The following is a 27,974-nucleotide window of genomic DNA, read 5'->3' on the forward strand; positions in this document are numbered from 1 at the left end:
TCTAATTTCCTTTTCGGTGCTCTTAGTCCGGAATGGGGGCAGTGTTCGGGGGGGTGGGGTGGTGGTGGATGGTTAATTTTTTTTTTCACCAGCAATGCCTTGGGATATGGATGGGACGAGTTGAGTACCCACTTCTAATTTTCTTGTTGTAAGATACATGTAACTTTTAAAAGTTTGTTTTGTCTGGGTTTGGCGAGCAGCTTCAGCTCGTAAGAGCCAAGGGGGATGAGTGGGTAGTATGAGCGCTCCCTGTGGGGAAGGAGGGAGAATCACCTCTTATTTGTGTTGTATGTTGGTTAATTATACAAGGAGTAGTTCGGTGTTTTGAGTTGGTAGTTTTTTCAGTTGTAGTTTCAAGTTTATATGAACTGTTTACCACTCTCTCACAGTGCACAATACAAAGGATCCTTCCTCACAGGGGGATCACGGGCTGTTTCGGATGGCTATGGCTAACCGCTCATTTAAATGGTGCACCTGGAACATTAAACAGGAGTAATTCACCAATTGATGCGTTCAGGCCTTAGAAAGGAAAGGGTCAATGTAGCCTTGGTGCCAGAAAAAAGACATCTAACCGATAAGGAACATTTAAAGTCACAGAAGAGACTGTTTGGCTGAGTGTTATTTTCATCCTTTAATTGAAAATGTAGAGGAGTAGCTTTTCCCATTCAGGAGAACGTTCTATATCAGTTGTTTGTCCAAATTCAGGACGAATGTCAGCTTTTTCTGATCCATAAAGCTTTAATACATAGAGAGGAACATGGGAGAGAGTCATAGAGTCATAGAGATGTACAGCATGGAAATACACCCTTCGGTCCAACCCAACCATGCCGACTAGATATCCCAACCCCAATCTAGTCCCACCTGCCAGCGCCCAGCCCATATCCCTGGAAACCCTTCTTATTCATATACCCATCCAAATGTCTCTTATATGTTGCAATTGTACCAACCTCTACCACTTTCTCTAGTCGCTCATTCCATACACGTACCACCCTTGAAAAGTTGCCTTTCAGGTCTCTTTTATATATTTCACTTCTCACCCTAAACCTATGCCCTCTAGTTCTGAACTCCCCAACCCAATGGAAATGACTTTGCCTATTTACTCTATCCATGCCCCTCATAATTTTATGCAACTCTGTAAGGTCTCCTCTCAGCCTCCGACACTCCAGAGAAAACAGCCCCAGCCTGTTCAGCCTCTCCCTATAGCTGAAATCCTCCAACCCTGGCAACATCCTTGTAAAACTTTTCTGAACCCTTTCAGGTTTCACAATATCTTTCCGATAGGAAGGATACCAGAATTATACGCAATATTCCAACAGTGGTCTAAACAATGCCCTGTACAGCTGCAACATGACCTCCCAACTCCTGTACTCAATACTCTGAACAATAAAAGAAAGCATACCAACCGCCTTGTTCACTATCTTATCTACCTGCGACTCCACTTTCAAGGAGCAATGAACCTGCACTCCAAGGTCTCTTTGTTCAGCAACATTCCCTAGGACCTTTCCATTAAGTGTATAAGTTCTGCTAAGATTTGCTTTCCCAAAATGAAGCACCTCGCATTTATCTGCATTATACTCCATCTGCCACTTCTCAGCCCATTGGCTCAATTAGTCAAGATCCTGTTGTAACCTGAGGTGACCCTCTTCGCTGTCCACTACACCTGCAATTTTGGTGTCATCTGCAAACTTACTAACTGTATCTCATATGCTCGCATCCAAATCATTTATGTAAATGCCAAAAAGTAGTGGACCCAGCACAGATCCTTGTGGCACTCCACTGGTCACAGGCCTCCATTCTGAAAAACAACCCTCCACCACCACCCTCTCTCTCTTCTACCGTTGAGCCAGTTCTGTATCCAAATGGCTAGTTCCCCTGTATTCCATGAGATCTAACCTTGTTAATGGGTCTCCCATGGGGAACCTTGTCGAACGCCTTACTGAAGTCCAAATAGATCACATCCACTTCTCTGCCCTCATCAATCCTCCATGTTACTTCTTCAAAAAAACTCAATCAAGTTTGTGAGACATGATTTCCCACGCACAAAGCCGTGGTGCCTATCCCTAATCAGCCCTTGCCTTTTCAAATACATCATATCCCTCAGGAGTCCCTCCAGCAAGTTGCCCACCACCGAGACAGGCTCACCAGTCTATAGTTATCTGGTTTGTCTTTACCGCCCTTCTTAAACAGTGACACCACGTTTTCCAACCTCCAGTCTTCCGGCACCTCAAGTGCGACTATCGAGTATACAAATACCTCAGTCACGGGCCCAGTAATCTCTTCTCTCGCTTCCCACAGAATTCTCGGGTACACCTGATCAGGACCTGGGGATTTATCCACCCTACCCGTTTGAAGACATCCAGCACTTCCTCCTCTGTAATCTGGACAGTTTGCAAGATGTCACCATCTATTTGCCTGCAGTCTATATCTTCCATATCCTTTTCCACAGTAAATACCGATGAAAAATATTCATTTTTCTGTGGCTCCACACAAAGGTCGACTTGCTGATGTTTGTGACGCCCCATTCTCTCCCTAGTTACCTTTTTGTCCTTAATACATTTGTAAAAACCCTTTGCATTCTCCTTAATTATATTTGCAAAAGCTATCTCATATCCCCTTTTTGCCCTCCTAATTTCCCTCTTAAGTATGCTCCTACTTCCCTTGTACTCTTCTAAGGATTCACTCGATCTATCCTGTCTATACCTGGCATATGCTTCCTTCTTTTTCGTAACCATACCCTCAATTTCTTTAGTTATCCAGCATTACCTATTCCTACCAGCCTTTCATTTCACCCTGACAGGAATATGCTTTCTCTGGATTCTTGTTATCTCATTTCTGAAGGCTTCCCATTTTCCAGCCATCCCTTTACCTGCGAAAATCTGCCTGCAACCAGCTTTCGAAAGTACTTGCCTAATACCGTCAAAATTGGCCTTTCTCCATATTAGAACTTCAACTTTAGATCTGGTCTATCCTTTGCCATCACTATTTTCAAGCGAATAGAATTGTGGTCGCTGGCCCCACATTTCTCCCCCACTGACACCTCCGTCACCTAATCTGCTATATTTCCCAAGAGTAGGTCAAGTTTTGCACCTTCTCTAGTCGGTATATCCACGTATTCAATCTCAAAATTATCTTGTATGCACTTAAGAAATTCCTCTCCATCTAAACCTTTACCACATTGGAAGTCCCAGTCTATGTTTGGAAAGTTAAAAATCCTCTACTATACCTACCCTATTATTCTTACGGAGAGCTGAGATATCCTTACAAGTTTGTTTCTCAATTTCCATTTGACTATTGGGGGGTCCATAATACAATCCTAAAAAGGTGATCATCTCTTCTTTATTTCTCAGTTCCACCCAAATAACGTCCCTGGATATATTTCCGGGAATACCCTCCCTCAGCACAGCTGTAATGCGATCCCTTATCAAAAATGCCACTCCCCCTCCTCACTTGCGTCCCTTTCTATACTTCCTGGAACATTAAGCTGCCAGTCCTGCCCATCCCTCAGCCATGCTTCTGTAATTGCTATGATATCCCAGTCCCATGTTCCTAATCATGCCCTGAGTTCATCTGCCTTCCCTGTTAGGCACCTTGCATTGAATACATGCAGTTTAATTTATCGGTCCTACGTTGTCCCTGCCTGCCCTGACTATATGATTGACTTCTGTTCTCAACTGTACCAGTCTCAGATTGATCTCTTTTCTCAGTATCTCCTTGGGTTCCCAACCCCCCCCCCCACCTCCACACACACACACATACACCTTACTAGTTTAAATCCTCCCGAGCAGTTCTAGCAAATCTCCCTGTCAGTATATTACTCCCCTTCCAATTTAGGTGCAATCTGTCCTTCTTGTACAGGTCACTTCTATCCCAAAAGAGATTCCAATGATTCCAAAATTTGAGTCCTTCTCTCATGACCCAGCTCCTCAGCCATGCATCCATCTGCTCTATCCTCCTATTCCTGCCCTCACTAGCTCGTAGCGCTGGGAATAATCCAGATATTATTACCCTTGGGGACTTCTTTTTGAATTTCTGCCTAACTCTCTCTAATCTCACTTCAGAATCTCAACCTTTTCCCTTCCTATATCGTTGGTCCAATCTGGACAATGACCTCTCGCTGAACCCTCTCCCCCCATGAGAATATTCTGTACCCTCTCTGAGACATCCTTGATTCTGGCACCAGGGAATCAACACTCCATTCTGCTTTTTCTCTACTGGCCACAGAAACGTCTGTCTGTACCTCGGACTACAGAATCCCCTAACACAATTGATCTCTTAGAAGCCGATGTACCACTCGTTGCGTTAGAGCCAGTCTCAATACCAGAAACTTGACTGTTTGTGCTACGTTCCCCTAAGAATCCATCACCCCCTACATTTTCCAAAACAGCATACCTGTTTGAAATGGGTACATCCACAAAAGACTTCTGCCCTAGGTGCCTACCTCTCTTACCCTTCTTGGAGTTTACCCATCTATGTGACTGTATCTGAGACTTTCCCCCTTCCTAGAACTGCCATCCATCACACACTGTTGCTGTTGCAAATTCCTCATCGCTTCTAACTGTCTATCCAAGCGATCAATTTGATCTGGTAAGACTCGCATCCAACAGCATTTATGGCAGATATAATTCGTAGTAACCCTTAAACTCTCTTTAAACTCCCACATCTGACAAGAAGTACATATCACTGCAAAGGCCAGTTTTACACCTTCACAATTTACAGACCCAGGAAATAACACTGTATTATTCCTCTACAAAACACTGCACCAGGTTAAATTAATAGCTATGGCTTTTATTTTAGGTTTAATCAAGAGACTTATCTACAAAAAACATATAATGTAGAAAGATCGCACTATACTCACTACTGCAGCCTTTCTATTTTTACAGAATTAAAACAACGATTAACCTATCTGATTCTGTATTGTTAACTTCGCCCAACCAGGTTTCTCCAAGATTAGACGTGAAATTCACTGTTTGTTAGTTTTTGCAGGCGCACTCCGATGTCCAACGATACATGAATTCAAAACAGCAAAGGCAGTAACTGTGCAGGTTTTCTCTCTCTCTCTCTGTCTCTCTCTGTCTCTCTCTCCCCTGTACTGTCCTCACCATGTGCTTCTTTTGTCCGTTCTTCCCGCTTTTGAAACTGATGTTCTTTTGACATTGTTTTTTTTTCCCCAAAGTTCCAAAACAATGCAACAGCATATAAAACAGTAATTGCTGCTCCTGGAATTCGTGGAAATCACCTCCAGCATCTAAACTACCTCAAAAAAAGGAGCAGCCCTTCAACCAGAAAGTTTTCCCATCCTCCAGCTTGCCCCTGGTAAACCCTTCAAATTAACGGATGCACTCTCCAGGTTGATGGCCCTTGGGGGACGTCATACAATTTTCGGGGGAGACTTTAACCGAAGAATGGATCCCAAGGTGGATAGGGTCTTACGGGTTCTCGCCGATATTTCCCTGCAACCTAGGCAGATGGTATTTCGAAACAGGGAGTTGGGCTTGGTGGATGTGTGGAGATTGTTCACCCTTAGGTTAGGGACTTCACCTTTTTACCTAACCCACATAAGTGCCAAACTAGGATTGACATGTTTTTGCCCCATTGGCCTTTTTGAATTCAGCGCTGTCCTGTAGAATTGGGAACATAGGCATTTCTGATCATGCGACAGTGTACATGGAGATTTGGGAGGGTAGCGAAGGGACAGGTTCGCAGCAGTGGTGCATGGATACCTTCCTCCTGAAGGATAGCTAGTCATAGAGTCGTAGAGATGTACAGCATGGAAACAGACCCTTCGGTCAAACCCATAAATGCCGACCAGATATCTCAACCCAATCTAGTCCCACCCCCCAGCACCCAGCAAATCTCCAAACGCTTCCGATTCATATACCCATCCAAATGCCTCTTAAATGTTGTAATTGTACCAGCTCCACCACATCGTCTGGCAGATCATTCCATATGCGTAGCACCATCTGCGTGAAACAGTTGACCCTTGGGTCTCTTTCATATCTTTCCCCTCTCACCATAAACCTATGCCCTCTAGTTCTGGACTCCCAGACCCCAGGGAAAAGACTTTATCTATTTCTCCTATCCATGCCCCTCATAATTTTATAAACTCTATAAGGTCACCCCTCAGGCTATGACACTGTAGGGAAAACAGCCCCAGCTTTTTCACTCTCACCCTGTAGTTGAAATCCTCCAACCCTGGCAACATCCTTGTAAATCTTTTCTGAACCCTTTCAAGCTTCACAACATCTTTCCGATAGGAAGGAGACCAGAATTACACGTAATATTCCAACAGTGGCCTAACCAATGTCCTGTACAGCCGCAACATGACCTCCCAACTGCTGTACTCAATACTCTAACCAATAAAGGAAAGCATACCAAACGCCTTTCTCACTATCGCATCTACCTGCGACTCCACTTTCAAGGAACTATGAACCTGCACTCCAAGGTCTCTTTGTCCAGCAACACTCCCTAGCACCTTGCCATTAAGTGTATAAGTCCTGCTCAGATTTGCTTTGTTATTGAATATTTTTCATGGGATGTAAAAATTTTTGTACATCAATTTGGACGGCCAGTAATCCGACGGTGCTTTAGGAGACTGCGAAGGCCTATGCAAGAGGTTTGATTATTTCTTACTCGGCAACTCGGAAGCGGTAGAAGGGAGAGCAGCAGTTGACAGAGCGTATTTTGACAGACCGTCTGTAACTAAGTTGCAGCAGATTACAATGCTCCAGGCTGCTCTGAACGCTGCTGTCACCCAGACAGCAAAAAGAGCGATTTCATTTCCGAAACAGAGGGTATTCGAGTAATGTGATAACCCGGGAAGATATCTGGCATACTTGGCCAGAAAGAAGATTGCCCCCAGTCTATCACATACATTAGTGCGTGTGCTGTTAAAATCACCTGCGATCCCAGAAAGATTAATGCAGCATTCATGAAGTTCTTTTCTGGGCTCTTCCAGTCAAAGGGCTGTAAGGACAGATTGCCGACAATGAAGCCCTTTTTTAGTACCCGGACCTCCCAGGTGTAACCTCAGAGCAGGCGTCTCTTTCGAATGCCCCTCTGACAAGCCAAAAGATACAGGAGGCAGTGAGGCAGCTCCAGAGTGGTAAAGCACCGGGCCCAGATGGATTTTAGAGTGAGATTTAAAAGGAGTTCGTAGACATGCTGACTGGGCCAATGTTGGATATGTATAATTCTTCATACAGTCAGGTCTGCCTCCCATCCTCTTCGAGAGAAGGAAATATTTGTCTTAATCTCCCGAGCACTGCACTTCATAAAGGCCTTTATCCTTATTAAATGTGGAGTTTCATATTTTGGTGAAAATGCTGGCGTTGAAGCTGGAGGAGGTCTTGCCCTTCATTGTGAAATAGGACCAGACAGGTTTTAGTAGTGGTCACAGGTCACCTATTAATAACAGGATAGTGCTAATATGGTTCAAGTATGCCAGCAAGGTTCGATTCCAGGTTTGGTAGTGGATGCAGAGAAAACATTTGACCGGGTGGAGTGGCCGTACCTCTATTATGTCCTGGAATAGCTTGGCCTTGGATATGCTTTTGCCATGTGGGTGACAGTATTATCTAGTCACTCAAGGTATAAGGTCTGACAATTTTAGCAATGGCAGAGTCAGCCGTCAAGGGTGTCTTCTTTCACCATTACTATTTACATTGGTGATTGAACCGTTGGCAGAGCCCATCCGGAGGGACCACAATATTACTGCCCTGGAGGTAGGATCAGGAAGGCAAAAGTTCACACGTTATGCAGATGACGTTCTTCTCTTTCTAACTAACTCGATAATATCTGTGCCCTAAGTGATTAATGTATTTGGATCTTTCTTGGGCTATAAAATCAACTTTATGAAATCGGAGACCAGGCCTGTCTGGGTCTTTTTAGAATACCGGATCTTGTAGGTGGAATCCGATTCCCTTTAAGATGGTCAGAGGGAGGTTTCCTGTATTTAGGCATTTTTATCATTCCAGCCTTCAATCAATTAGATAAAGCTATCTTCCTGCAGTTGCTCGAGAACATAAGGCAGGACCTTCAGCACTGGGAGTACCTTTCTATATCCTAGTTGAGAAGAATATCTCCGGTCAAAATGAATGTGTTCCTCCGTTTATTATATCCCAGGCAATTGCACCTTTTGATACTGCCCAGTCAGCCTATACAGAGCTTTACAGTCGGCTTGAATATTTTATTTGACATCACAGGCGGCCTCGTATGGAGCTCACCCAATTGCAGTTTCCGCGGGAGCTGAGGGATGTGGATTTTACAGACTTTAACAAATACCTATTGAGTTCCCTCCTAGCCTATTTGGCTGATTTGATTTGCCAAGACCCGCGATCAATGTGGTTGGACATCGATGCCTCCCAGACAAAATGTCCCCTCATTAATCTGTTGTTCATGGATAAGCTGCGGACTGTTATGGACCATTGCAGAAATCCACGTGTCCACAGTAAAAGCATGGAGAATTATGCAACAAAGTGAGGGCAATTTACAAAAAAAAACACTTCCCCTTTTACTCCCATTGCAGGATTGATGGATTCTGGCTTTTGGCTCTGGGAGTGCAGAAGACGTTTTTGTTTGGGAGTCTTAATTGACGGGGTGGGCATGACGTCTTTCGAGCAGCTGAGCCAGAAATATGAGCTATCTTTGAGATTTGGGATTTTATACAGAGAAAGACTACATTAATAGTTAGTTGCCATAAGTCGAATATGGAGGTGAAAGTGCTTCAGTCCATGTGCACTCTCTCGGTCAGCACTCTCTAGCATTTAATAGGAAGTATTGTCTCAAAGGACATCAAGCAGCTGTTTGGAGTTTGGGTTCAGCAATCGGGGTAGAATCTTCAACAGAGGAGTGGGCAGATATTTGGAAGAATGTCTGGAAGATTTCGATTTGCAATAGGACACAAGCTATGCATCTGAAGGTACTCCACAGGGTTTATTTGCATTGGAGTGGCTTGCCAAATTTAAGAAAGGAGCGTTCCCAGCGTGCCCAAATGTCAAACAGATGTGGAATCGCATACTCATTCTTTATGGCTATGCGACTAACCTCGTAGCTATTAGGGTCCTCTAGCGAGTGTTTTGGAAGGGGTCTTGGGAACCGAGGTCAAGGTAGATCTGTTGTCCTGCCTCTTGGGTTTGCCAGATCACCTCTGGGAAGAAACTGTTTAGTATTCTTCCATTTTGTGCTAGAAAGAACATTCTGATGAGGTGGGTGTTGGACAATCCCCAGGAATCTCGGGATTGTGTAGGTTAGTTATGAAGCACATCTCCCTGGTCTTCCTTACAATTATCATGCACCAGAAAATGGAACTTTTTCATAGGACGTGGGTCCTTTTTGAACTATGTAGGCGCGGACATTTTGGCTATTTTGGTCAGTGCCTTTGTGTAACCATAAGCATTGTGTCTGGTGTCCTAGATGCCCCATGGGAGGAAGAATTCTGAACAAACACGGCTTCACAACGCCAGCTCTCGATATAAGAAGGAGCCAATTAGGACCCACAGCCGGAACATACAGGAGAGCTCAAGCCATACATTTTGCAATTGTTTCTGAGCTTGATAATGATGTCCATGGGAATCCAGGGATGTGAGCACCAACTGCTAGGTTAAGGTACAGAAGGACGGATATTCATGTTATAATTGAATGATTACTTCACTGACAAATTGAATAAACGTGGCTCTTCTCAGCGAAATAAGACTAGCTGGAGATATCAGACTTTGGGGACGGCGTCCAATAACAAGAATAAGAACATAAAATAAATATGCTGAGAGATAAGCTCAAATGGTCAATTATATCAGGTACCCAATCCGCCGCACAGAATCAGACACCATAATACAGAGGAGATATCTGTTTAGCATGGAGCATAGTGCAGACCAGGCTAGAGTACTGCTCAATACAACCCAGTACTCTGTACAGACAGTGCGGACCACACCAGTCCATGGGGAGCTGTGCGGTGTATAACAGTGAATTGCTCTGAAAAGCTAGAGCACTTACCCTCGCAGCATGTACAGCTGCGTACACTCCCCAGTGCATTTACCTGTCAACCAGGAGCAGTTACCCTCCCAGTATGTCGAGCTGTGGACGCCATCCCAGTGCATTGATCTGTAAACCAGGAGAAGTTACCCTCCCAGCATGTCGGAATGTGTACACCACCCCAGTGCTTTGATCTTTAAACCAGGAGCAGTTACCCTCCCAGCATGTAGGACTTTGTGCATCACCCCAGTGCATTGATTTGAAAACCAGGAGCAGTTAACCTCCCAGTATGTGGAGCTGTGTCCATCACCCTAGTACATTGTTCAGTAATATTGTGCTAGATTACTGCCCAGTGTGGGAAAACTTGCAGCCCATGCTGGAAGTGACAGGATACGTAGCTCCCCTCCATTTACAACTTCATACTTCCATTGTGCCAAGGGATGTAGAACATCTCGTAAAAAAGAAGGAGGAAGTTTTCCTAAGCTTGAGGAAGCAAGGATCAGACAGGGCTCTAGAGGGTTACAAGTTAGCCAGGAAGGAACTGAAGAATGAACTCAGGAGAGCAAGAAGCGGGCATGAAAAAGTCTTGGATAAAAGCGAAAATGTTCTACACGTATGTCAGGAACAAGATGACGGCCAGAGTGAGAGTAGCGCTCATCACAGATTGTGGTGGCAATTTGCGTCATGGGTTGCAAGAGATAGGGGAGGTCATTAATGAATGCTTTGCTTCAGTATTCACTACTTAGAGGGGCACTGATGTTTATGGGGAGAGCGTGAGACAGGCTGATATGCTAAAACAGGAGGATGTGACGAAACATTTGAGAAACACAAGGATAGATAATTCTCCTTGGCCAAACAGAGTATAAGCAAGGATGCTACAGGAAACGAGAGAATTAGCAATGAACTTTGCATCCTCACTGTCCACTGGAATCAGGCCAGATGAAAGGACGTTGGCAAATGTTATTCTCTTGTTCAAGCAATGGAATAGGGATAATCTTGGGAATTATAGACGAATCAGTCTTACGACAGTAGTGGGCAAAGTATTGAAGAGGGTTCTGAGAGACATGATTTATTATTACGTGGAAAAAAATACATCGTTTTATAGAGATAGTCGGTATGCCTTTGTGAGGGGCAGGTCATGCCTCACGAATCTTTTTGAATTATTTGAGGATGTGACAAAACACATTTATGAAGGTAGATCAATTGATGTGGTGTATATAGATTTTAGCAAGACGTTTGATAAAGTTACCCACAGTATGCTCATTCAGAAAGTACGTAGGCATGGAATGCAGGGAAATTTGGTTGTCTGGATACACAATTCCTGACTGAGGTTGATAGTAGATAGAAAACATTCAGTCTGGAGCTCTGCGATTAATGGTGTCCCGCAGAATCAGTTTTAGGACTTCTGCTCTTTGGGATTTTTATTAATGGCTTGGAAGAGGAAGTGGAAGTGCGGATTGGTACGTCTGCCGATAACACAAAGGTTGATGGGGTTCTGGATAATGTTGAGATATGTTGTAAGTTGCAATGGAACATTGACAGGATTCAGAACTGAGCTGATGAGAAGCAGACCAAGTGAAACCTGGAAACATTCACTTTGGAGGGTCGAATTTGAATGTAGAATATTGGGCTAAAGGCAGTATTCTTGGCAGTGCGGAGGAACAGAGGGATCTTGGGGTTCATATCCAGAGATCCCTCACAGTTACCACCCAGGTTGGTGTTAAATCGGCAAAAGCGAGGACTGCAGATACTGAATATCAGAGTCAATATTAGAGTGGTGCTGGAAAGCATAGCAGGTCACGCAGCATCCGAGGAGCAGGAAAATCGACGTTTCAAGCAGACGCTCTTCATTATCTGATGAAGGGTTTCTGCCTAAAACATCAATTTCCCCGCTCCTCGCATGCTGCCTGACCTGCTGTGCTTTTCCAACACGACCCTAATCTTGATCCAATTTGATGTGGTTGTTAAGAAAGTGTATATTGTGTTGGCTTTAAGAAATTACGGAACTGAGTTTCAGAATTGTGAGATTATGCGACAGCTCTATGAAGTTCGGAATAAACCAGTGTTATGAAGTTGAAGGTGATTATAGTACCTTTTAAGAGAGAGTGAATGTTGTTCTGCACTGAGAGCTTGCAAGCGCCTTCGTTTGACCAGTTAACAGATCCCAAAGTATAATGGAAAATATAAAGCATGCAACGTTTGGCTGTGAAACAGATACCTTGAGTTTCGGTTGCTGAATGACAACAATTCGAATTTAACCATTCAGTTTTAGTTCTGCAGGAGGATACAAAAGTCAATCGATTTCGAATTTATTGTTTTGCCAACATCAATCAGATGATCAAATATTGAGTGGCATAAAAGAGGCAGGCAGTTCGCTAGTTGGGCTGAGAGTAACTGCCATCTAGAGAGCGACGGCCATGCCAAACTCTCTCTGACAAAGATACCGTTTTGTATGAAACATCCTTGCACTAAAATTCAGAAGACAACCCAGGAAGATCTTCAGCTGAAAGAAAGATGGCACTGGAGATGACAGATGCTGTGTGGTTTTGAAATTAAGTTGATGCAATTTTAATATGGGTTTTTCTTATTGGAACATTATGTTGTTATAAAGGAGGCAAATGCCAACCAGTTCAGAGAAAGAGGGGCTTCGAGTTGTGAATAGCTGTTGTTTAATATTCACTTTTAGAGTTAAGGAATAAATTGAAATAATTTATACTTTAAGAGTGAAGTTTGAGATTTGTCACTCGTACTTTAACAGCTTACGTTGCGAGTTAAGCTTTTCTCGCTGTTTGCTTTAATTAGCGGAAGGGTTCATCGCCGTGATGTAACACTACACGTGGAACATTGTGTTCAGTTCTGGTCGCCTTGTCATAGAAAATTGTGGAAGCTAATGAGAGGGTGCAGAGGATTTCCTGCAGTGCAACAGAAATATTAACACACACCACACAGAGCAAGTGAAATATTGGGAATGTCACCACGTGAAAAGTAGATACTGGCAGACTCTCGATGTCTGTATCAACATCAGTGTGTCAGCGTGTGTATAGTATGTCTGTATTGATGACTGTGTGTGTATGCGTATCAGTATGTGTCGGTATCGGTATGTGTCTCTGTATGTCTGTATTAGTATCTGTGTTACTGCGTCAGTTTTTTTGTGTGTGTATCTATAATCACTGAGGCGTGTCTTTGCGTGTCTGTATTCGTCTCTGTGTGGACCTGCGTGTCTCTGTGTGTATCCATGTGCATAGCGGATATCTCAGCCTCTGTGGTGTTCAAAGTGAAGCAATGCCCCCCTCGTTTGGCCTTTACACTCTACTACATCGACGGCATTCCTAGTGAAGTGCTCTAGCCCAAAACGTTAATTTTCCTGCTCCTCGAAAGCTGCCTGACCTGCTGTGCTTTTCCAGCACTGTGATTTCCAGCATCTGCAGACCTCACTTTTTCACATCAGAGTTTCAGTTTGGGCGGGATCCAGCTCACAGCACCATCCAAACTGACAGCACCGTCACCACACACACACATATAGACAGGTATAGGGAGTATCGTAATTGTACTGAGGACCCTAAGAGTGGAGAATGCTCATGTACAGTAATGTCTGCGCTCCTTCTACAACTTGGAAGTGATTTGTCTTTGAAGATTATTCGTGGCACGGAGTGGACAAAATAAACGGTATTTCCACTGCAACTGCATCCAATGAAGGTCGACTGAAACAAGTGTAAATTGATGTAATGCATTTATTACACGTTCTTTAACTTGAAATCTTTTGTAATGAACTCTTACAAATTAGAAGTGAGAAAGGATTGAAAATTCCTGAAATTGACCCAGTGATGTTGGTAATATCTCAAGGACAATATCACAAGGTATCAGACGAAAGTGCTCTGTACTTAAAAAGGCGTTATTTGAATACCCAAGCAGCCGTGCAATCTGAGAGATTTACAGAATTTGATGTCATCTGAGAGAGAATAAAATCTGACATTTAGCCAGGGTAGGACAGCAGAGGGTGGCATTTTACGGCTCTACACTTGACATTGACAGACAGTAGAGATGGAGGAAGGGGGAGTGCGTTGGTGTCAATTTCAGTGGACTAACCCCAACATCTTCAAAGACAGAGATGCAGACAGAGATGCACACAAACAGACATACACACATTAAACACACAGCACATATAGATACAGGTATCAACACTAACACACTAACACATGCACACTCCTGCACACAGAAAAAGTAATTTATTTAAGATAGAGATAAATACGTTATTCATTAATAAGGGAACCATTTGATCAATTGGCAAAGGCAGAAGAATGCGGCTGAGAAACGTTTCACCCGTATTCAAACGGCACAGCAGAACCAATTGGCTAAATGTATTAATTCTGCTCCAATTTCCCATTTTCTGAAGTAATTCATTTTGGAAGATCGAGTTCAAATGCAGATTACATGGTCAAAGGTAGCATTCCTGGCCGTGTGGAGGAACAGAAGGATCTTAGGCTCCACGTCCTTAGGTACCTACAAGTTGCCATTCAAGTTGATAGGGGTGTTAAGAGAAGTATGGTGAGTTGGTTTTCGTTAACAGAGAAATTGAGTTTAAGAGCCGCGAGATTATGCTATAGCTCTATAAGGCCCTGGTTAGACAACACATGAAGTATTGTATTGAGTTCTGGTCTCACCATTACGGAAAGAAATTGGAAGCTTTCCAGAGGGTGCAGACAAGATTTACCAGGATGTTGCCTGTGCAGGAAGGGATGTCTTAAGCAGAATTTCTATAGGAGCTAGGTTTTTCTCATTGGAGTGAGGAAGGATTAGAGCTACATAATGTAGGTGTGCAAGATGATGAGGCTTAGATGGAGTGGACAACTGGAGACTTTTTATCGGTGTGGAAATGGCTATCACGCAGGGAGCATAATTTTAAAGTGATTGGAGGAAGGCTGAGAGGAGATGCCAGAGACAGTATTTTCTTTCTACAGATAGTGGTAGGTGCATGGAATGCACAACCAGCGGTGCTCATAGAATCAGATACATTAGGGACATTCAAGCAACTCTTGGATAGACACATGGATGATAATAAAATGAAATGTATGAAATTTAGTTTAGTCTTAGACTAGGATAAAAAGGTTGACACAACATCGAAGGCTGAAGGACTGTGCTGTGCTGCACTGTTCTATGTTCCAATTTCCTACTCTCTTCTGAGCTTATGGTATCTGGAGTTCATCTAACCTCAGTTGAGGCTAAATTTGGTAAGTATTTGATTGTCAGTATTTAAAGGAAATGTGGACAGGTTCGAGTTTTAAATGGCCTATATCAGTTTCTAATTGTTGTGTCGCTGTGTTAAAAGATTGGTGATTGACTTGAGGGGACACATTTTAAGAATTAGGGCATTTCCATTTATGACTGAGACAGGGATGTTCCTTTCTCGTTAGGGTTTTGTGATCTGTAGTGTTCCCACGCCCAAGCAGCAGTGAAGACTGGGTGAATAAAAACATTCAAAATTGAGTTCCATAGATCATTGATGAACAAAAGAATCTATGCTTATTGGGGAACAGGCAGGAAAAGGATGTTTAGTTACAATCACATCAACAATGCGCATTCTGAATGGAGTAGCAGGCGCGAAAGGCTGAATGGCCACCTGCTGTTCCTAACCCGTGCCTTGTTCTCTCACTCAAACCTTCGATTCTGTTACAGAGGGAAAGGAAGTTCCAATTCAGCCCGTCAGCAATGAGACACGAGGAGACCTTCTTGTCTCTAAGGATTTACAAAGGAAGATGATAAAGTCATTCAGCCATTTGAGTACATTACACAGTACATGAGGAGGCCATCCAACCTTTCTAAGCTGCTACACAGAAACAGGGAACCCTGAGTAACTATCAGGAAATCGACAGAAAGGATTGATGTTTGTTTTCAATTTGGAAAGCTTTAACGTGGTGGAGTTCGTTAGAGATCAGTGCCAGATCAACAACTACATCGAATGATTCGGATGTGGGGACTGATTGGATTGGACCTCAATTAGCTCAGCCACCAAGATATGAATTCAATAAGATGTCAAGTGGAGTTAGAGAGTTTGTAATAGGGTAGAGACAGGGGAGGTTAGTGTGTCAACCTTTAGCAGAAACAGTATAACTTGCGCGAATGAAGTTTATGCTGTGACAAAAGGGTAAAACAATAGTAAACAACTTAAAAGGAGAGATATCACACAACTCAGTGGTAGAAAGGGATTTGTGCATCCTGGTACATGCATCACACAAGTTATTATGCAGATGTGGTAAGTGGTTAAGAAAATATATGGAATTATTCTATTCCATGCAAAGGCTATCAGGATAGTTTACTGCATCTGTACAGAGGATTTCTGAGGCCACATCTGATGTATTGCGTGCAGTGATGATTCCTTAAACTGAAAAATAACTATACTAAATTGATTCTGAAGCTTTGTAAAGATGTACGTGTTCCTGGAAAGAAGGCCTTATTCTGTCATACAGCACAGAAACAGACCTTTCGGTTCACCTTGTCCATGACGACCTGATGTCCTTAATTAATCTCGTCCCATTTGCCAGCACTTAGCCCATAACCCTTCCTATTCAAGTACCCATTCAAATGGCTTTTAAATGTTGTAATTTTCCCAGCCACAAACACTTACTTTGGCAGTTCATTCCATACACTCCGAGAAAAGATTACCACTTTTATTTCTTTTAAATCTTTCTCCCTCACCTTCAAACTATGTGCTCTAGTTTTGAACTCCCTCAACCTCAGAAAATGTCCTTGGGTATTCACCATTTCCTTGCCCCTCATAATTTTATAAACCTCTACAAGGCCATGGCACTTAAGGTTTGAGAATGAGAGATTTTCATACTTAACCATATAAGATCTTGAGGAGAGTGCATCAGGTGCTTGGCTGATGGACAATTCCTCTGGTGTGGGAAACTAGAACTAAAGATTCAAATTTAAGAGAACAATGTATTCATTTTAACACAGATAGCCCAAAGACATGAATTTATTGGACAAAATTATGAGGACACATACAAACTCATCTTCAAATTATTGCTTATAAATTGCTCCTACATGGATCAGGGAACAGGGACGGAGTCAAACAATCCAGAGAATATTCAAGGAGGCTTCACTTGGTCCAATTAGGTGGTCAGATAAAATTATTGTTCATTTCATTAAAAAGTTGGAGAAGGTGCAACCTGCGAGAGACTTATTGTTTCTTTTGTTTCCTTGTTCCTTCTCACAGCAAAGTATGAGAGGGGAAAACTCATCAGGCATTTTTATCACTCGTGAAGGATTCTTGTTGAGGATTCATTGGAATCTCCACACTGCCAGAAGCAAAAGGAATTCAGTCAAATCCAATGGTCCAGGAAGGAATCCGATTGACAGCAACCTGTGTGAACAGAATGATCTCAGATGCAGAATACAATTTAATATTTCCTTTTGTCTTGAATTTAACTTTTGCTACGAAACTCTCTTTCAAGCTAATATTCTGCAGAGATTTTTTCTGTTTGTCTTCATGCATGTGTATGTGTGTGCCTGTGTGCATTTGTGTGCGTGACACTGTGAGTATCTCAGTGTATGTGTCTGTGTATGTGTATGTTTCTGTGTATACAAACTGCGTCTCAGTATACATTGAAAGATAAATATTAATGTACATATTTGTCCACACTGCTTGTCATGTATCTTTCCATTAGGTTACGTAAGTTTACTTTGGTAAATTACTTTTCCGAATTTAAGCTATCTACCTGACTTGTCCCGAACAAAGAACCTGACCTCGTCTGAGAACTACATCATTGAATATATCACCAACCTACTCACATTTAAAATGTGTCATAACCAATCGAGGAGAGGAGGTACTAGAAAATGAAACAGTGACCTCTCCAGCCCAAGTCTGAACAGGAATGAGGAAAAATTCTAAAATGGCTGTTTGAGTGAAAATAGTCTTCCGCAGACGTTTGTGGTGCTTGTGTGTTTGCATTTATTGAAAGCCATGCTACTTCAATATTGCATGGTAAAGGACAATGAACTACAGAAAGGAATCCACAAGCTGATCAGCCACAATCTTATTGCCTGGTGGAGAAGGCTCCAAGTGTCTAATGACCAGCCCTTCTCCTCAGTCCCTCGTTCCTATGTTAGATTGAATCTCTCAAACCTGCTGGGCAGGAACAGTCGGAGGCCATTTACCCCTGTAACCTGGTGCACAGAAACAGCGGAAACCATTCAGCAGATGAAGACTGTCACACACTTTTTGACATAGCATTGTAAAATATTCTTGGGAAAAGAAACGGTAGGTGAGTGTGTGAAACATCTCACTCCTTTGTCTTTACAGAACTGTCTTCATTTCTTGGTCATGTTGCCGATTCAGATTCAGTGTAAATACAGCGCCCATACCTCACCCAGAGATGGCCCACAAAATCCTCCGTTCTCCCTGACTGCAATAACATGCAATAACAGAATTTTCAGGAAAACAATTTCCCAATAACCCAATGAGAGAACGTCAGATACACGAATAGGTCATTCAGCCCTTCTGGCCTGTCGTTCCCTTCAATATGATCATAGCTAATCTGCAAAATCCTCAACTCTTCTTTTATGCTCAATCACTGCAGCCCTCAACATTCTGATGCCTCATATATCCATTGTGCCCCCTTTTAAACATCTAAGTGATCTACCTCCCCTACCTCTCTGGAATACAGAAGTCCCGACAGTCACTATCCTCTGTGAGAAGTAAACGCTGCTCACAAAGACACCGTGACCTATTCACATGAATAAACATATGTACACTCGGTAAGAGTGACTGGCCCCGATATCAAGGCAGGATTTCAAGGAACCCGAACAAAATTGAATACAATAGGAATGAGTCGTGGTTAGATGCATTCAGAGGACAAGGGAAGGTATTCGTGGTTGGGGAGGATCAATCATCTCTGTCACAGGACATCTTAGGGCGCATCCTCAAGGTATCTTTCTTCAGCTGCTTCAAGGTCTTTCCCACATCATGCGGTCAGAAGTGGGAGATGTTCACTGAAGATTGTTAAGAATAATTTGTCACCTGTCCACTGCTGAAGCAATCCGTGCCCATATGCAGCAAGACATGGATAGCATCTAAACTGTGTTGCTAAATTGAAGATGCCATTCTTGTAACAGTCCAACTAGAAATTTATCTTTCCCACAGTTAAATAAGAGGAGCTCATTCAGCATCTCAAGCTGGTTGCAACGGAATGTATTCAACCCACTAAAACTATTTGGCAAGAACAGGCATAGCCCATTCAGTCCCTCCTGCCTATGACACGAGGAGAGAAGGAGTGTAGTCAGCACATCGAGGTGTTAAACAGGACCCAGGAGTTGCCAAGTCAGGTCTTTGAGTCTCTTCCATGTGACCAGGAAGAGGGCACTCAGCCTGTCAAGTCAATTATACAGAAATAGTAAGATGTCATTGATGCCCCAAAATGACAAACAGTGAAGCAGAGACTACACAGATAAACCGCTCTATGTTGTTCCTCCTGGATCCATTGCGAGTGGTACACGTGTTACTTTAACTTGGTTTGCAGAATTTGAGAAGGGAAAGTGGATGGTTCGTGCCAAGTCTCAATGAAATAGCTTCTGTCTCCGAGAAGGCAGACTGGTGTTTCGATGAAGATTAGAAACTGGTGGGAATGCCTAACTCTTTCAGGAGTAATGTATTGTGGCTGCTGACAGAGTTGTGAACAATGCAGGTTCATACACCAACTGCATATTGAGACAGTGAGAGTTCGTTCTGGGCCTGGAGCTGCTTCTCAACCAACATGGGGGCTCCGGGCTCCAATAGGTATGTGAACTATTGGGAATGAAATATCATGGAAAAATGTAATGTTTCACCTGACCACTGTCTTTTTCTTGACAATATGAGTGTCAGTACATAACTTAATCTTCAAGTTTAAATGTAAAAGCCTGTTATTCGCCCTCAGCGCCACGGTTTAAACATTCATTTTCCTCACACTTTCCTCACGGTACCATCATTCCAGGAATAAGTCTGGTGAAACTATTTTGCACTATCTCTGTCACAATGAAATAATTCCTTATAAGGGAGAGAGAATCTGTACTCAGTGGCCTAACTACTATCCAATCAACACGCTATAACTGCAGGAAGATGAATTTACTTCAACACTTGTAGCATTTTGTAATGAAGGACAACATACCATTTACTGTCCTGATCACTTGTTGGCTCATGTGAATTGTATAAGTGATATCTGCACTTCCCAACCTCTCATCTTCTAATAAATTCAAAATGAAAATGACTGTATTTGTTGCTCACATTCAATTCATTTCTTTGCCTTGTGAGCGGCTGTGCTCCAAGCACTGATACATGGGCTACCCGATGAGCAATGACCTTTAGTCCAGAGCAGAATCTTACTCTCTGTATTCTCCCCATTATGCAATTCTCAATCCATGCAGTATATTCACCCCTTACACAAGGACTTTAACGTTCTTCACTTACCTGTCAAAAGCTTCCTGAAAATTCAAATACACTGTTCCCATTGGTTCTCATTTTTCGCTGTCACAATCAACATCCTCCACAAACTCCAAGTGATTTATCAAAAACGATTTCCCTTTCTAAAATCTCGGCTGACTCCACAAATAATATCATTATTCTCCGGAGATCTAGTTATTACGAATTCCTAAAAAAAAACTAATATTTTCCCTCACATCTGAGATCGATTTATTCATCAGTTGGTATTCTGATTTCCCTCTCTCTCCAGTTTTAAATATTTTTGGTCGCAGTAGCTACTTCCAAGTCTGCAGTATCCTTTCCATAACACAAAAAGCTTTGACAAACTTTGGCCTCATTCAAAGAGTTAAGGAACTAGCTATACAGAATCAGGCCATTCTGTACCGGCTCCCGAAAGAGCTACCCAGCAAGCACAACTCTCCAGCCCTAACTCTGTAACCCTCTCAATTCATAACTCATTTAATCCAGCAACGTACCAGCATTCAAGAAAATGAACTTTCTTTTTTTCCCAGTACTTCCTCTTTAATAATTCTAACTTCTTGCCGTTCCACATTTTCGACAGTCACCATGTTCCCTAACATTTCGGGAAGATTTTCTCTTCCTTCCTCTGTGGAGTCAGAACCAACATATTAACCTCACCAGAAGGAGATGGCCTCTGTCACCTTGTGAGTACAAGAGACGATCGCAATCTAGCAAAATTGATGCTTCACCCACTCCTGCCTGGAAATTTCCAGAATCAAAACAGTTGGTGGGCATTTTGAGTACAGTCCTCTCCCTGGTGTGAGACTACAGGGTATGCTGGAAGAGGTTTCACAGCTCTGTGACCTCCTCATTGTTGAAATTAACTGGCTTCACACTTTGCAAATGGAAACCATTCAACATTGGGAAATATTTGTGGCAATCTCAGAAAGGATAGTATAGTGTCCTGCTCCTTCCTATGCAGTCTCTGCAGACCCAGACTCTCTCCAAAATGTAGTGCCCAATCCTTGTCCAGAGTTGGGGACACCAGACCCTTAGATGTCCCTAAGTCATTGTAGTAGCTGATAACACAAACCCAAGAAAACAATCCAGAGAACCTCCTCTCACTTTGCAGTGACGTGTCCAAGTCAAATCTCTGTATACACGTCACACCCACTCAGTGTTAAGAAATGGCTTTCTCTCCTCAGTTTGTATTCCTGGCTGAAAAAAAATGCAGCTCTGCACAGTCCCCGTGAGCTGAAATACTACTGGTTCTGTTCTCCATGGAAATAGTTGACAATGTAACTGAAAAACTTGCTGTACCTCAGTCACAATAACAGCAACACTACCATTGCCAGTGTAGATGCTGGGAATGCAATGGTCTAGTGCTATTTTCTCCAGACTATTAATCCAGGGGCCCAGCTAATGACTCAAACCTAGACTTGAATCCCGCCTCATCAGATTGTGGAATTTGAATTCAATGGAGTATTTGGGTTAACAATCTAATGAAAGATTGTCAATTGTTTAATAAAAACAAACACTTGTATCCTCCGTGGAAGGAAATCTGTTATCTTCACGTGGTGAGGCCTACATGTGACACCAGACCCAAAGCAATGTTATTGACTCTCAACTGCCCTTATGAAATGGCCAAGCCAGCCATTCAGTTATATCACTACAAGGTCTCAAAGAAATGAAACCAGACAGATCTAAGCACTGGCGGCCTACAGCATGTGGACTGCTATGGTTCAAGAAGGCAGCTTACCAAAACCTTTTCATGGGCAACCCGGAAAGGGAAATATATATTGTTACACCCATGTCGCATTAATGAATTAACGAAGATGACCACACTCAGGGAAGAGAGACAGAGGGCACAAAAAATATTGAATGTATAAACACATTGTTCATTAAAACCCCTGGATTAATGAGTCAGGGACAAAATGAAAATAACATTAGTTCAGAGACAGAAAGCAATGTCAGCAGTGGTTGTGGAGATTTGAGGGGTATACAACGATATTTCCCCAGTCACCATCACGCTTTCTGGCAGACAGAATGAAATTCAACAAAAAGCAACGAAACCTATTACATTTGGGCAACAAAATGCTGATTGCTGGTGTGGCTCTGTGGGTCAGGGGATTAGCACTACATTTTCACAGTGCTAGAGCCTGGTTCAATTCCAACCTCAGGCGAATCTCTGTGTGGAGTTTGCATATTCTCCCCACGTCTGTATGTGTTTCATCCCACAGTTCAAAGATGTGCAGATTAGGTGAATTGGCCAAGCTAATCTTCTCATTGTATTCACAGATGTGAAGGTTAGGCACAAATGTGAGGGATCAATGTCGGCGGGTAGAAGAATGGACCTGGTCAGGTTACTCTTCCAAGGACCTGCTTCCACACTACATGCATTCGATGAATGTGAACAGGGCAATTTCAAATGGAAAGAATAGCATGCTACATAAGTATTTTAATTACTGGATACACAGTTTGACAGGGTTGTGCACATATAGAACATAAAACACTACAGTGCAGTACAGACCCTTCGACCCTGGATGTTGCGCCAACCTATGAAACCAATCTGAAGCCCATCTAAACTACACTACTCCATTTTACATCCACATGCCTATCCAATGATCACTTAAATGGCCTTAAAGTTGGTGAGTCTACTACTGTTGCAGACTGTGCTTTACACATCCCTGCTACTCTCTGCATAAAGCTACGACCTCTGACATCTGTCCTATATCCATTAAAACTCAAGTTAAAGCTATGCATCCTCGTGCTAGCCATTATCATCCAAACAAACAGGCTCTCGCAATCCAACCTATCTGATCTCTGATTATATTAAATGTCTGAATTAAGTCACCTCTCAACATTCTCTCAAACGAAGGCAGCCTCAAGTCTCTCAACCTTTCCTCGTAAGATCTTACCTCCACACCAGGCAACAACCTAGTAAAGCTCCTCTGAACCCTTTCCAATGATTCCACATTCTTCCACGAATGAGATGACCAGAACTGTATTCAATAGCCAAGTGCGGTTGCACCAGGGTTTTGTAAAGCTGCAGCAATACCTCAGGGTTCTGAAACAAAATCCCTCTTGTAGTAAAAGCAAACACACCATATGCCCCCTGATCAATACTATCAATCTGGGTAGCAACTTTCAGCGATCTATGTACATGGGCACTGAGGAATCTCTACTCATTGCCACTACCGTAAGTCTTACCAAGAGCCTAATACTCTGCATTCCTGTTCCTCCATCCAAAGTGAATCACCTGACATTGTTCCGCATTGCATTCCGTTGGCCACCTCACAGGCCAGCCTCCAAATTATCTGTGTCCTGCTGTAATCCACAACATCCTTTGGCACTATCCACAACTCTAGCGACCTTAGTGTCATCTGCAAATTTACGAACCCATCCTTCTACACCATCATCCAGATCGTTTATAAAATTGACAAACAACAGTGGGCCAAAACCAGATCCTTGTGATACACCACTAGTAACTGAACTCCAGGATGAACATTTCCCATCAGCTACCACCCTCTGTCTTCTTTCAGCTAGCCAATTCCTGATCCAAACCGCTAAATTACCCTCAATCCCATCACTCCGTATATTTTGTTTGCAATACTCTACCGTGGGGAACCTTAACAAACGCTTTACTGAATGTCATATACACTACATCAACCGTTTTCCCCGCATCCACCTGTTTGTTCACGTTCTCAAAAGATTCAATAAGTTTTGTGAGGCACGACCTACCCTTCACCAAACCGTGTTGACTATAGCTAATCCATTTATCCCTTTCGAAATGAGTTTAAACCCGATCTCTTTAACAATTTCAACATTTTATTCACAACCAAAGTAACCCTCACTGGTCTATAATTAGACTCTAATAACCTTCTTGAATAAGGTAACAACATTTGCTATCCTCCAGCTTTCTGCACTATTCCTGTAGACAATGACAACCTAAAGATCAAAGCCAAAGTCTCTGCAATCTCCTCTCTGGCTTCCCAGAGAATACTCGGGTAAATCCCATCCGGCACAGGGGAGTTATCTATTTTTACACTTTGCAGAATTGCTGAAACCTCTTCCTTGTGAACCTTTATCCTATCTAATCTACTGACCTGTATCTCAGGATTCTCCTCGATAATATTAGCTCTTTTCTAATGTGAATACTGATGAGAAAATTCACTTAGCGCTTTCCCTATCTCCTCTGACTCCAAGCACAACCTACCACTACTATGCTTGATAGGCCCAGATCTTACTTAGTCATTGTTTTATTCCTGATATAGTTATCGAAAGCCTTCGGGCTTTCCTTGACACAATCTACCAACGACTTCTCATGTCCCCTCTTGGCTCTTCGATGCACAGAATTAAAAACCACGATATGGATAACACAATGTGCAGGGCCATGGAAAGAATACGGAACAACATCAGTAGAAATATAGCTCATTATGTCCTGATACAGAGATTTTTTTGCCCCAGTAACCACCTCCTTTTTTATAATAATGATGTACAATTCTAAAGTGTTAAAATAAAACATTCGGCCCATCGAGCTGGCACTGATCCTCTGAAGAATATTGGACACAGATCCACCTCCTACACGATTCCTCTATCTCCCACTGTTAAAGCAAGCAGTTACAGGTGAACAATTTTTCATGGTCAATTGGGAGGAATCAGAAACAACTGGACGAAACACTTGCAGACACGGGAAGAATATGAAAGTTCATTACAGACCGTGACCCAAGGGTGGAATTGAGTGCCGGTTCCCAGATGCTTCGAGACAGCCATGCTAACCACTGAGCCACCGTGCTACCCACCCACCCAAATATGTCACTGTGCTAGCGTATACGAGGGAACTTGGAAATCTCTCAAATACAAGTGGAAAATGTTGGTGAAACACAGCTGATGATTCAGTATCTTGAGAGTGAAAGAGAGTTAACATATTGAGACGAACATGAGTCTGTTCTGAAAAGTCATATTGGTCTCAGAACGTTAATTCTCTTTCTGCTCAGATGCTGTTGGACTTGTTAAAGTTTTCCGCCACTTCCAACTTCTCTTTTCGTTTGGAGTGTGGATATTTTTCTGATATGAAAGGGAACAGTGAAGCTGCCATTTCAGTTAACTCTCATGAATTTGGTTATGGTCCTTGAATGAAAAATTACAAGTTTTTTATTTGATAGAGCCCTATATATTAATAACATTTTCAGTGTCATAAATCACCATGAAAATGTTGAATTCAGTGGCCATGAATCACATGATCAATCCTCTATAAGTAACCAATTAAATTAAGGATCCCAATCATTACCTCAATGTCATATCATTCTCCAGGTGCCACGAGGGTCATACTCATTCAGCAAGGTCTGACATTTCTGAAACTTTAGATGAAACTGTGGAAACATAAGATACATTGGCACAGGGCATAGTCATCCATGGGTTTTGGAAGGAAGTAGCATGGCAGATTTTACGTGTCAAACACCATCACTCTGGAAAAGGTGAAATAGTACAGCCTAATTGAATCTCTTGTGTCCAAGTGATGCATATACACACAGAGCTGCTTGTAGGCACATTCCAAGATGTCTTAACAACTGGTTAGTTCCTCGTCAGGATGGCATGTAACTTGGAATATATTTTGTGGAGATCGTTTTCCCATTCTTCCCATTACCAGTGCAGAATGTTCTCTAATGCCCATTAATCACAGTTTTGCTCAAGGTCGTGGATTCCACGCTCAGTCAAGTCCTGTTTCGATTGAAAGGGAAGTCTCTCTGATCTCACCTCAAATTATATTGGAAGATCAGTTGAAAGAACAAGGAGCAAAAGACAAGAATACTTTTTGTTTGAACAATATCCTCACAATATACAAAAGAAAATTGATCCATGGACTTCCAATTCTGTTCCAAGATGTTTGTCCTGTTGGTAATGAGGCTGTTTGGTTAAGTATTGTGATAGAGGGACAGGAAGAAACTCCACTCTATACCAATAGTTAACAAAGCCATCCTGTTCACGGCGCATCAGACAGTGGCAAACACACTTTTTTTCTGTTGCTGTTGGACAGTGATCATTTCAAATCCACCATTCACTGATGACATGTAATAGCACTGAAGTCAGCAATTTCCAGCATTTAGTATGAGAGCAAAAAGCGAAAGGGAGAGTCAGTGAAAGTGGGAGTGATAGGGAACTGGTGTGATACACAGTGCGAGAAGTGTGAAGGGAGATATTCAGTGGAAGGGTATATCACAGCAGAAGGGGCAATGCAAGGGAAATAGGTGGATAAGGAAAGAGGAGGAAGGGGAGGAGGTAGTCTGTTAGAAGGACCGTCTGTGGCAGGCAATACCATGCAGTTGGAAAACTGAGATTGATGGATAGTCAAACATCACTGTTAAGGAATATTGGGATCTGGTTTCCTTTGAATATTAGGAAAATGTTTCTCATACTTCTTTTATTAACAGGATTCTTGTTCATATTGTACATCCACTCTACATTTCTGCATCTTCATCAAGGGCAGACATTTTATTTACTCTCAATTCATTATCTCAACATTATGTCACTTTATGTCACTTAACCAAATTCAGAACGGTGGGCATTTTTTTCTTTGAATTTGCTTTCAATTCAATGTGGAAATGAGAATGTGATTTGATCTTCTACTGCATGCTTATAATGCAGAAGTTAATTGAATTTTTATCCTCATCACCTTAGTTCTTTCAAACAAACTTCAGGAATGAGCCTGCGTCCATCCTGTAGATATTAAAAAAGTTCCCTGCGCTCTGATGGAATTGCAGCGAATATTATGAAGAATGAGTTGCAGGCCCACATAAAATGGAAATGTTGCAGTGCACAGTGCCAAAAGCGAGTCCAAGAATAATGATGTATAATTATGAATATGTATAATGATGTATAATATGAATAATACATACAGAGGGCCGGAGTATAAAAGCAAAATTCAGTTCCATATCCAAAATAGTGTTTGTGGCTCCCTAATAAAAGCCCTCTCCTGCATCATGCTGCAAATTCACCAGAAGAGGAAAACCTATAGACTAGAATGGGGGTGGGGGTTAGACCATGATAAACAATGTTGTGGATGACGCAATGATTATTTCCCAGCCATACTGGCACATGAGATGTACTGCTGGCACTTCCTCCCAATGCTCTGTGTGTATATGCATCACTTGGACACAAGAGATTCAAGTAGGCTGTACTATTTCACCTTTTCCAGAGTGATGGTGTTTGACACGTAAAATCTGCCATGCTACTTCCTTCCAAAACCCATGGATGACTATGCCCTGTGCCAATGTATCTTATGTTTCCACAGTTTCATCTAAAGTTTCAGAAATGTGGTGGTTCAAAGTGAGGACGAAAGCGTTAGGTTACAGAGGTGTACAACCGGATTGTTCAGATGGCCAGAATAATGACCAAAAAACTTAACACTGCAATATGTGAGATGCTGCACTTTGAAAGCATAGCAGCACAAGAGTTCTCAAACCATGAAGATAGGCTAGATTTGTTTTTGCTTTATTTTGGGGCAGATAAGGTTGTGGGTTGAACCTGACAGAAGTGTATAACAGCATGAGAAGTATAGACAGAGTGAACAGACAGCAGCTGTTCCCCTTAG

This window comes from Chiloscyllium plagiosum, unplaced genomic scaffold, assembly GCF_037043375.1.
Source record: "Chiloscyllium plagiosum isolate Xiang-an unplaced genomic scaffold, Cpla_swu_hap1 HiC_scaffold_18, whole genome shotgun sequence".
Taxonomy (NCBI): domain Eukaryota; kingdom Metazoa; phylum Chordata; class Chondrichthyes; order Orectolobiformes; family Hemiscylliidae; genus Chiloscyllium; species Chiloscyllium plagiosum.